The following is a 12265-nucleotide window of genomic DNA, read 5'->3' as shown; positions in this document are numbered from 1 at the left end:
TAGCTAAAATACGCAATAAAAGGCAATTACAGAAACCTTCCACTAGACCCACAACCTTGCACTTTCCACAAAGCGATTTCGGCAGCAAGAAAACCTTTACATAAGTCGAATGCAAATTGAGATTTTCGACTCGATGTTGCAATTACTGTTGGAAGCAAAGAAATCTTTTTCACAGTAGCCTTGGAAAGTGCATTTTTGTGTTTGGTTGTACTGATAAGTTGCGATATGAAATAATTAGCTAGCTACAACAACGTCGCAATGAAAACTGAAAGAAAAATAACTGTTAAAAATAACGTTAGACCCGCACGCATTGTTGCCTTGTCAAATAAACACAAGCGATAATTAAAACGCTTATTGTTATAAATTTTTGCACGGCAGCAAAGAGAATATGAACTGACTGAAAGACAATAATGTACATTCGGTGACGTCACTATCATTGTAGCGGTTATAGGAATAAATTAAATTATACCTGTCGTCAATTTTTAATAATAGATTAATAAATAATACACAAATAATCAAATAAAGGCAAAGGAGTATTTATTTTGTAAATTAGGCATTCATATTTTAAAAAGGCAGAAAAGGGCAACATAAAACTGTGACGTTTCAATCACAAAGGTATAATTCGTACAGATTTACTTTCAAAATGAAGATAGATTTAACAGAGTTAAAAAGGCATTCTGCCTAAGTTCCGGTCTCTGATTATAATAAAGAAAAAGAAGATTAAAGGAGAGACATACTTCAGCCACAGCAGAGTAATTTTTCTTAAAACAACCATTGTCCACAATTACCTACATTTATACGTGTATTTCTATGAGGCAATTTAAGCTATAAATGTACTTCAGTTTTTCCAAGTTTCTACAACACCTTAAGAAATGGCTTGATGAATTTCATACTTGAAGTGTAACAACACCCATGCCAGGTAGTTTCTTGTTTCTCTTGAAAATTTATGTTCTTGGATTATGGTTGTTCCAAAATACGGTATGTAATTTCAATGTTTTGGCATCAAAACGTACCAAGTGCAAAAGCAACAGTAACAAATATAAATGATACTCGGGAGGAAATTAAACACAGAATAAATATAGGAAATGCCTGTTATTATTCGGTTGAGAAGCTTTTATCATCCAGTCTGCTGTCGAAAAATCTGAAAGTTAGAATTCATAAAACAGTTATTTTACCGGTTGTTCTGTATGGTTGTGAAACTTGGACTCTCACTTTGAGAGAGGAACATAGGTTAAGGGTGTTTGAGAATAAGGTGCTTAGGAAAATATGTGGGGCTAAGAGGGATGAAGTTACAATAGAATGGAGAAAGTTACACAACACAGAACTGCACGCATTGTATTCTTCATCTGACAATTAGGAACATAAAATCCAGACGTTTGAGATGGGCAGGGCATGTAGCACGTATGGGCGAATCCAGAAATGCATATAGAGTGTTAGTTGGGAGGCCGGAGGGAAAAAGATCTTTAGGGAGGCCGAGACGTAGATGGGAGGGGCAGAGAAGGCTTGACGGCCTTATCTCTACCAGGTTAAATAAATAAATACTAAATACTAATATTAAAATGATTTGAGGGAGGTGGGATGTGATGATAGAGACTGGATTGATCTTGCTCAGGATAGGAACCAGTGGCGGGCTTACGTGAGGGCGGCAATGAACCTCCGGGTTCCTTAAAAGCCAGTAAGCAATAGTAGTAAGTTTGAGTATTTCTATAAACAAATTATTTTCAAAAGTAACGACATTTCATTTATGTTACTTAAATTTTTAACATGGAAAAAAAGCAAATTGAAAATATTTAAATACGAAGTCGTAGAACGTTTTAGCATTTTCACGAAAAACGCGATTTTCTATGTGGTACGTTCTGTTTCTAAACCCCTCACATATAAAAGATATAGAAATAAAGAAAGCGCCATTGCAAGGGGGCTGGAATGTTAGGGCGCACGACAGCCGAGTAGTTATTAAAATAACTGATTATTACGTCTATAACTGAATTTACCCTTTAACAATTTGATACGAGTTTCATGTAGATTTTTCAGGCCGCGACTACCCTTATCCGAGAGGTGTCGTCATCTGCAGAACATTTATGAAAGTTTCTCTAGGTTAGCGAGGAAAGTGGAACTAAATTTACCCTTTAACAATTTGATACGAGTTTCATTCATGTAGATTTTCCAGGCCGCCATCTACCCTTGTCCGAGAGGTGTCGTCATCTGCAGAACATTTATGAAAGTTTCTCTAGGTTAGCGGGGAAAGTGGAACTAGACAAGCGCGACTCGATTGGTAGTGGCGCGCACTATCTATGGGCATTTTAAGGTACTAAGTGGAAATGTAGGGATGCTGGAAACAGAGGGCACGGCTTCAGTCGCTGTGAACGTGTGTTCGTGTCGGGGGCGGTCGTGCTGTTTGAACAACATGAAGAAGAAAGAGACTGTCAAGTGAGCAGATCATCTGCCTTACATTAGTCCTCGCTTCGTATCTCTCAATACTTTTTTTTTCTGTTGGCTTTTAGCAACTGACAGTTCGTTTATTTATAAAAACATAGAGAGCTCTTGCTTGTTCTTATTTATTTCGTAAAATGTTTCGGTCAGTGTAATTATAATATAGTTCCATGTTTGAAATTTGTATCTATAAAAATATACGGAAGTACAACTGAAGATATTTGCCCTCATTTTAAAAATGACATTCCAATACAAATTAATTATTGTTGAAAGTGTTATACATCCATTTCGAAGAAAGAACTGAAGACAACAAAACACAACTGGAAAAAAAAAAAAAAAAATGTGGTGAGTAGATTATTGCACAAAATTACATAACAATACATTATTTATGATTAAATAAGATACAGATACTTTCACAGTCTTGCCGCCGTGTTTTTTTGACGTTATCATCATTTATAAATAAATAATTGCCATTCCGTATTCTTATCTGTTTCAAATTTTCTCTCTTTTATTACTGATTAAATATTCCTGTCTTCAATGTTGCATTTTTTTTAGCTAAATATGAAAATCCAAATTCAGAATTTTAGAATTAGAATCACATTATTTAACTCAAAGAAAGCTTCACTCTCAAAAGTATAGTTAAACGATATTTCCTACATGTGTACAGTTCTACGAGATCAATATTTTTAAGGTTAATTTCATAACATTATCAAAATGATAGGCACGCTTCACTACAGAACAAAATATCAACAAATGCTTGTGGTTCTCCCCGGTATTACCCCCACTACTTCGCCAGCAATTACCCCCTCTACGCCCACGCCCATCAGTCCAAACATCACTCATATGGTCGCATCCTCGAAGTGAAAATCCCTGAAATCATATCCTGGTGATGCCAGTATATTTTATGCGAATTTTATATTATCATTCCAAGGAAGACATTAGAGAAGCTGTTAACAGTTTAACAGTCTAGGGTTAATAATTCTATTACGCACATGTTCGTGTGTCTCTGTCATTAAAGGTATGTGGAAACCATGCATTAGAATGTATTTTTTCTGTTGGAAATGTAATGGTTGTGTGTCGTTTCTGTGTAATGCTGACCCCATGTCACGCGAGCTTCACCACCCTTTTCCTCGGTTTTACAGTGTAGAATTCCGAAATGCTTCTGAGATTAATCATCTGACATTCGTACTGAGAAATGTAGGTGGATAAATTAATATGACGATCTGCAGTTTCATACATGTGTTTTGTTTTGAGGGAAACAAAACAATCTCTTACTATCCTAGAACAATAACATTTTTCCTTAATTCATTTACATAGTAATTTGTTATGAATTACATGTTGAGGATAAAAGAAAGAAATGTGATATCTTAAATAGTAGCAAAGAAAAGTGTTTCAAATTTTCTATTTTATAGTAAAACTTATATTCAAGGGTTATACAAGGACAGATACATACGTTGTACAACATAATTTAACAAATCATCAAACTACAGTCTGTGAAAAACATACAACTTCACAAGAATTCGAGAAAGAAAACAAATAAGAACAGTGATGTACCATTGAAGTTTTAGAGAGAAAGAAGGAAAGGTTTGAAACCACAAATAAATAAACTAATTGAGAATTAAAATAAATAATCTTGACAAAATGTTTTTTAATTATACCAGAAAACGTCGGGGATTTGGTAAATCTTTGTATTCTAATGTAAGTTGGTTATCAGTTGTTATTAAAAATGCATAATTCCTTTCGTATCGTAAATTCCTAAGCCATGCTGAAAAAAATATGGTAATTGTAAAAATACACTCCACCATCGATTTCTGATTTGTTTTTTTTCTTAAGACCCCCAATCTTTCTTCCCTTTTTCAAAAGAACTTAGAAAAGAAAGTAGCGAAATGACCTAACCTGGCCTGACCTGATCTGACCTGATCTGACCTGACCTAACCTAACCTAACCTAACCTAACCTAAATTTCGACTTAAGCATCAATCTGACAAACACATCAACTCTCTTACATTAATGGTTAGGTTCATTGATGCCCAAGTCGAAATTTAGGTCAGGTTAGGTTAGGTCAGGTCAGGTAAGATTAGGTCATCTCGCTACTTTTTTCTTAGTTCTTTTGAAAAAGGGGGTAAAGGTGGGGGGTTTCAGAAGAAAAATCGAAAATCGATGGTGGAGTGGATCTCTACAATTACCAAATTCTTATTCTCTTGTAGAATTAGTATAAGATTATACTATATCTTTATTAAACTGAAACATAACATTGCTATGTTTTTTTTTTAATTTGTATTTACACTTGTATCTGTTTCATCTCTTTTTTTTTCTCCATGTTATCTATGTTTTTTATTTTTTGTAAACGAATATCTGTATTGTCTATTATAATTGGGGCTTGCCCTGTTATAGGCATAAATAAATAAATAAAAAATTTTAATAACTTTACACATGGAAATAGCAGCACTTAATTTGATAGCTAATTTAACTGGTAGAACGAAAGAAAATTGATTTATAATAATAATAATAATAATAATAATAATAATAATAACAATAATGGCTTTATTTAATTATATATTTAACTCCAGTAAAATAATGAAAATATTTATATTTCTTAAAGCTCTATTTTGAATAATTTGTAAAGGTCTCAAAGCAGTTTTCCTATTATGTCCCCACGTAAATGACATAATGAGAATAGATAAAAACATAACAGCATGATATACATTCAAAAGACAAGATATGGGCAAATAAATTTTTTTTATCTTTTTCAATATACCAGATATTCGAGCAATTTTGTTACAGATAGTAAATTGTACTCATCCGATGTTAAATGTTTATTGACAATCAAACCTAAAAATTTAACTGATGCAATTTTTTGTATTATAGAATCATTAAACTTTAATTCTTTCGGAATAATAAAATAAAAGTAGAGTATAATAAAAATAGTAGAGTATAAACAGTTTTATTCACGTTCAAAGAAAGAATATTTGCATTTAACCAATTATTAAGAATAATAATCTACCTCAAACTTTTCAAATGTTTCTTCAATGGAATCAGTAGTATAAAATACATTAGTATCATCAGCAAAAACAGTGATAATTCCATGTAAATGAAGGAATTTTATGTCGTCGATATAAATAAGAAAGATATTCAGAGGTTGTTTCTGATTTCTGGAAACGATGTTTTAATTTCGTCATGTTGTGTTACAGGAGTCACCCGACAGCTGAACGGTGGCGAGAGCTGACAGACCAGCAGTGAGTGATTTCATAGTCAGAGTACACGGTGTCTCACAGTAGCAATGCCCAGGAAAATCGAGCCTTTTTGAGATGGATATATTACGATCCTTTCCGATGCCAAGTACAATTGAGTGAGAATCATATGACCCTTAAAAAAACGTGGTTTCGTTATTTCCATGAAAGACATCTTTTGTGTACTTAATAAGACTGGTAAAGCTCGGATGAGATTAATTCTACAGGGGAAAAAAAATCAAGCAAATTGACGCCCTGCCACAAGCTGTACCTCCCTCCCCCCTCGAGTTGATACAAATTAATCTCATCCGAGCCTTACCAGTCTTATTAAGTATACAGAAGATGCCTTTCTTGGAAATAACGAAACCACGTTTTTTGCAGACTTTTTATATTTTCACTTTATCCTAAATTTGCAAAACTTCATTTCTCACACTAGTTTATTAAACCGTGTCGGACTGTAAAGAAAACAACTATCGCAATGTCCATATTTTATATTTTGTGCAATATTATAGTATTGTGAAATTTTAATTTTCCTACCAATTTTTTTCTATTGTTCTATTAAAATTATACCATATTATAGCCTATTAACCTGTTGTATCCTATAGGATATATTGCCAATTTAAGGGTTAACTGTACTTGACATCGGAAAGGGTCGTAATGTACCCCTCCCAAAAAGGCTCGATTTTCTTAGGGATTGTTGCCGTGAAACACCGTATACTTTGACTATGAAATCACCTTACGCCACAGTTCAGCTGTCGTGTGACTCCTGACTCACATGACGTCATTCAAAATTCGTTTCCAGAGATCGGAAACAACCTTCCATAGATTAGGGCCTATGTATTACTGCGACGGTAAAGCATAGGAGTTAACTGGTTTTTATTTTATTTTTTTAATTGGTTATTTAACGACGCTATATCAAGTAATGGGTTATTTAGTGTCGATGAAATTGTTGATAGCGAGATGATATTTGACGAGATGAGGCCGAGCACTCGCTATAGATTACCTGACATTCGTCTTATGGTTGGGGGAAAACCTCAGAAAAAAACCCAACCAAGTAATCAGTCCAAGCGGGAATCGAACCCACGGCTGAGAACAACTCTGGAACAGCAGGTAAACGCCTCAGCCAACTGAGCTACGCCGGTGGCAAATTCTTATTGAACAATGTCTTGGCGAAGGTATTTAATGAGTTCTAAGATATTAGGTTGGGGCTTTAACATCTTTCGATTTAACTTATGCCATCCTTCAGTGGAGGTTTTCTATCTGTATTTTTCACTAGGCTATACACATTCCACATTAGTCCATACGAATAATTTTGAAGCCATTGCTCAACGAAGTATGTAGTAGTTGAACGTTATAAAGCTTTCATTTTGAGGAGAATTTCTCATAAGAATGGGCCATGCTTCGTCGATGTATTAAGGTGGCAACAAAGCAAGTGAAGCGCATACATTCTAACATGTATTTGCAAGTCCTAACTTTTGTGTCTTGTGCCACAAACACTGGTTGAAATAAAAGTTGTATCCATTCACTCTCTAGGAAATTCGCGTCTCCAAGCTTGTATCACAGCAATTTCCATTTTGACAGTCTCTGGTTAGACATTAAATAGAGAAATTTCTCGTAGAGTGTAGATTTTTTGTTCGGAAGAAGAGTGTAAACGAATGGAACAACCTTTTGTAGTTCACTTAATACAGCCCTTGAAGGGTCCAGACCGACCAGCCTGCTGCAGTCCTTACGTTCACATGCCGAAGCAGAGGTTGACGATCATCCAACCAGAACGGAGATATCGTGTGATTAGCACAATGATCCCCCCAGCCATTTAGCTGGCTTTCGCAACCGGATTTCGGTACCTATCGTAGCTCCCCAAGTACATCACGATGCTTGGTGGACATCGGTTCCATACACTGGCCGAAATTTCATGAGAAAATTTCTTCCTCCATGAGGACTCGAACCAGCGCGCATTCCGTGACATGCGTCCTAGGCAGGATGCCTTAGACCACGACACCAGACGCGTCCCGCCTGTATAAGCTAGTGAATACGTTATTAAACTAGTTGTAGCAATTCTTAAATGTTCCAGTGACGAAAACTAATGCTGACTCCCTGAGAATTTCGGTAGCAATTTTACTTGCAGATATTATTATTATTCTTTCATCGGTGCCTTCGTATATCCACAAAAAAATCCTTGTTGGTTGTAATATTTTCACATCTATCGTTTGATATGGACATACAGTAGTAGGCTAGTTTTCAGCACATTTCACCTACCGTATGTACTGTATGTCTATACCAGCGGTGACCAAATCGGGTGACGTGTAATCACAGGCATTCAAACGGTACGAGGAGTTTCCTGTACATTGCTGTGTTTTTTATTCACGTACTGAAGGCAAGCAATGGCGGTATACTGTCACTCTACAAACTCCTCTATAAGCAGTAAGAGGTGGTTTCGTAAAGAATGAGAAGGAGAGCTTTTTTATTGTTCTGTCGGACAAAATGTACTAATATGTTTACTTTGCTCAGCGGTTCAATTAGGAGTATATAGAAACATTAATTGCCACGCTGAATAATGTATTATTATTATTATTATTATTATTATTATTATTATTATTATTATTATTACTACTCACCACTAAGTATGTGTTCCTATAATTCTTCTGTACGTCATGAATATTGATATTTTTAGATCTTCTCCATAGAAGGATAAAATGATTAGGTTTTATCTCAATTTTAATCTCCTTAATCTTTAGATGAGGGTAACTATTTATTAGTTATTAATTTAATAATAATATTGTAGAAAAAGTGATTCAATATACGTGCCAACGAACTGTTAAACGCCAGGAATTGACATGTCTTAAATCATAGCCAGGAAGAGAAAGATGAGTTAAAGAAATGTAAGAAAGTCAGCTACCTCTTGGGGTATGAAATATCTCGTGCTCTAAAGCCTTTTAATAGAACAGAATTTCTCAAAAGAGTAACGATTAAAATAGCTTAAATACCTGGTCCATTAGAAGTTTTTAATTTTGAAAAACCACGATTTTCTTGACCAAGTATCGAGAGAAAAATTAAAAAAATTCCTGATTGTATTCAAGAGGAAGGTTAAAAAGAAGCATGAAAAATCGTATATTATTCACTGGCTCTTGATGACAGCAGTGACATTACTGATACAGCAAAGCTTGAGATTTTTATCCGCGGGATTGATCAAGATGCTAGTACAGGAACCACCACTGGTTGTGGTTTTCATGCCAAGTACCCTTCCTCCGTCTCCTTGCTTCATAGGCTGTCTGTCGCATGTAATAATAATAATAATAATAATGATTTATTTTAGCTGGCAGAGTTAAGGCCGTAAGGCCTTCTCTTCCACTCAACCATCAAAAAGTATACATACATATGTATAAAAAATTCAACAAGCTACAAGAGCTACATGTATACAAGAGGTATTTACGAATTAAGCAACAAAATACTATGAACTATTAATTAAACACTGAAATACAATCTATGTAGCAGAATTAAGCTAAAATACATAGAATGTTAATATATTTCAAATAATGTTAGATAATAGAAAGAGATTATTATGAGACAATTTTTAAAATACAGCACTATCAGGATGCATGTCTAAAGGAAGGAGTAACAATGTAGACAGTGATAGTTTAAGTCAGTATGACTGGAGTGAAATGCTAAGAAGGTTATCTTTTAAGCTGTTTTTAAAAGTGTTTATTGTCTTGCAGTCCCTAATACTTTGTGACAGGGAATTCCATTGTCGCGAGGTGGATACTGTAAAAGATGATGAATAACAAGATGTTCTATGAAGAGGTATACTTAACGCGCCACAGATAAGTGATCTGGTATTTACGTCGTGGTTAGAGTATAGATAAGAGAAACGAGACGAAAGGTAATTTGGTGTTGAAGTGTGCAGAATTCGAAAGAGCAATGACAAGGAGTGTAAATTTCTACGTTCTTTAAGTCGGAGCCACGAAAGACTTGCGAAGGACGGTGATATGTGATCGTATCGTCGGATGTTGCATACGTATCTGACGCACATATTCTGAACTCGCTGTAACTTGACCGACAGTTCAGAACTTAGGTCACTTAACAAAACGTCACAATAATCGAAATGCGGCATTACTAGGGTTTGTACTAGGGTAAGTTTTAGTTGCTGGGGCAAGAAGTTTCTTAAGCGACTCAAACAGTGAATGGAGGAAAAGATTTTTTTTTTATCGTTTCTTTAACTTGAAAATTCCAATTTAGATTATTATCGAAAAAGAAGCCAAGATTGTTTACGACAGATGAATAAGGGATTAGCGTGTTGTTAAGGATAACAACTGCAGCTCGAGTTTTGGTCACCGCTGGTCTATACTGCTCATAAAGGTTAAATGTATAATGAAAACAGTAAATGAAAATACGAAGAATTGGTTAAGGGAAAAATATTAGTGTTAAATGTGAAGGAAAAATTACAACAGATGAAACCACGAGTACTAGTTGTTGTTAACGAACATAGTTGTGCATCAGAATTAGCAAGATATCCAATAGAAGCACTCATATTCATTTATAGGGAAAGGGCAATGGAAGAAGTGGCTCCCATGTCAGCAGTGCATAGGGAAGTATTTCACTAAGTTCCAAGTTTCGGTTACGAGTTTGTGACAGAAATTCCCCAATTCAATTCTCTAGCGCTAGCCCCAACGCTGTATAGTACATAAAAAAGAAGGCAAGTTTTTTTTTTATAGAACTGCTAATATGTGAACGACTTCCATGGCAACAGACTAACAGACGTAACTCATCGGACCTTCGCTCTTCACCTCCTTATTTGTAAGCAATGCGTTTAGCTAGCCTAACGATTAAAGGCAAAAACAGAACGATTTAACAACAGAAGTGCTCAACGTATCGAGTGCATTTCGTTTGGTGTTGGAAATAACATAGTACTACCTCCCATTTCATGAATCTAGAACGACAATTTTATTATGATTGGTATTAGAAATGACATAAAATATCCATTCTTTTAGGTATTGGAAATAATACGTAACAGATCGTATCACTTCTTTCCAGTGGCAAAGTTAAATTCAATGTCTTTCTACGGAAGGATCTACACGGCGTGCTGACATCTTAATAATAATTGACCGAGATAAAAAAAAAACTGGTCTCATTCTTGACCCCACTGTAAGGTTCGAAATTAATGAAGATCAACCAAAGCAGGTACATGAAGAGAAACGCGTTATTTACCTTCCATGCTGTGATGATCTCAGTCTTAAATATAATATTCAAGATTGGAACGTCATTGGACTTATGTTTGGTGCGCGAGGAACAATTCTCAAATTTACATTGGAGATCCTCAGAAAATTAAAGGTTCCTGATAAGACTCTTCAGACAATTGCACCAACCATTTTAAAATCTTCATTGAACATCATCAATCACCATCTCTATTCATCTTTATAATATTCAATTCATATTATATAGTTTCAATAAATTTTTATCGTTTTGATAGCTATCAAATCTTATCGCAGAATATTCTTTTTTAAAATTTCATTATGTATTTTTTAACATTAATTTAAATTTTCTTTTTTGTTCATTTGAATTGATTAGGATGCTGATATTTTAAATCCAAGATTTGTAGCTTGCCCTCGTATATAATTACCATTTTATATAATGTATAACTCATCATCATCATCATCATCATCATCATCATCATCATCATCTTCCGAACACATATTAGACACAGTGGCATATTACTGTCTCAGATCAGCCCATAATCCATATCTTCGCTGGCTGCCCACTAGACCTTTGATGACGTAGTCCTACATATTGTAGGATTTGTTTAAGGATGCATCCTCTTTCAACTCCCCATTTCACCTTTTATTGTTTACTTATTGTAAAACTGATTCTGTTTTAAGTTCTGTTAAAATATCTTCATTCTGTTTGCTACTGCTACTGTATGCCTTAATATGGTATGGAGTGGAATGGAAGTGAATTTCGGGAGGGGGTACTATGAGCCAGCATTGCGACTTTTCGCTATCTATTGCGCTAACTTTCAAGCTAGGTGCGTTCCCAAACCCACACCGGCTGACTACACTAAGGTTCGCTGCGTACCCAGGTTTCGAACAGGCAACTACACTTGTCCCTAGGCCAGCCCCCTTCGTGCGTCGCCAGTCGGCGTTCGCGGAATGCTATGAAATGATGGCGAAATTGAGAAATGTTGACAGAATGAGGTAGATGCCTAGTATGTAGAAAGGGAAGAACCCAGAGAAAAATCCTAACTGTTATCTTGTCCGTCACAAGTTAAATGTTATGTTTTATTTAACGACGCTCGCAACTGCCGAGGTTATATCAACGTGTCGCCGGTGTGCCGGAATTTTGTCCCGCAGGAGTTCTTTTACACGCCAGTAAATCTACTGACATGAGCCTGTCGCATTTCAGCACATTTAAATGCCATCGATCTGGGCCAGGATCGAACCCGCAACCTCTAGCACATAAGGCGAGCGCTATACCGACTAGATACCCAGGCCGACTATGATAGATATATTAATCATATGAGGAGACAAAGAGGAAGGCAGAAAATAGAAAAAAATTGGAGAATGCTGAGTTTGCAGTGAAAGACCTGCCCTTGGGCCGAACACTGTGAATGAATGA

General features: G+C 35.5%; 1 protein-coding gene across 3 annotated transcripts in view; it reads left to right on the top strand.

Moving 5' to 3' along the window:
* The first annotated feature begins 2370 nt into the window (after positions 1–2370).
* The window catches only part of Dgk (diacyl glycerol kinase 1), a 587713-nt gene continuing 577818 nt past the window's right edge, over positions 2371–12265 (top strand). For all 3 annotated transcript variants that reach the window (XM_069834555.1, XM_069834565.1, XM_069834547.1), the window contains exon 1: positions 2371–2775. The gene's annotated coding sequence lies outside the window, so the exon portion shown is untranslated. The remainder of the gene's footprint in view (positions 2776–12265) is intronic.

Source organism: Periplaneta americana, chromosome 1 (genome assembly GCF_040183065.1).
Source record: "Periplaneta americana isolate PAMFEO1 chromosome 1, P.americana_PAMFEO1_priV1, whole genome shotgun sequence".
NCBI classification, from domain to species: domain Eukaryota; kingdom Metazoa; phylum Arthropoda; class Insecta; order Blattodea; family Blattidae; genus Periplaneta; species Periplaneta americana.
The sequence above is the reverse complement of the archived record's forward strand: the minus strand, read 5'-3'. Positions and strand labels throughout refer to the sequence as shown.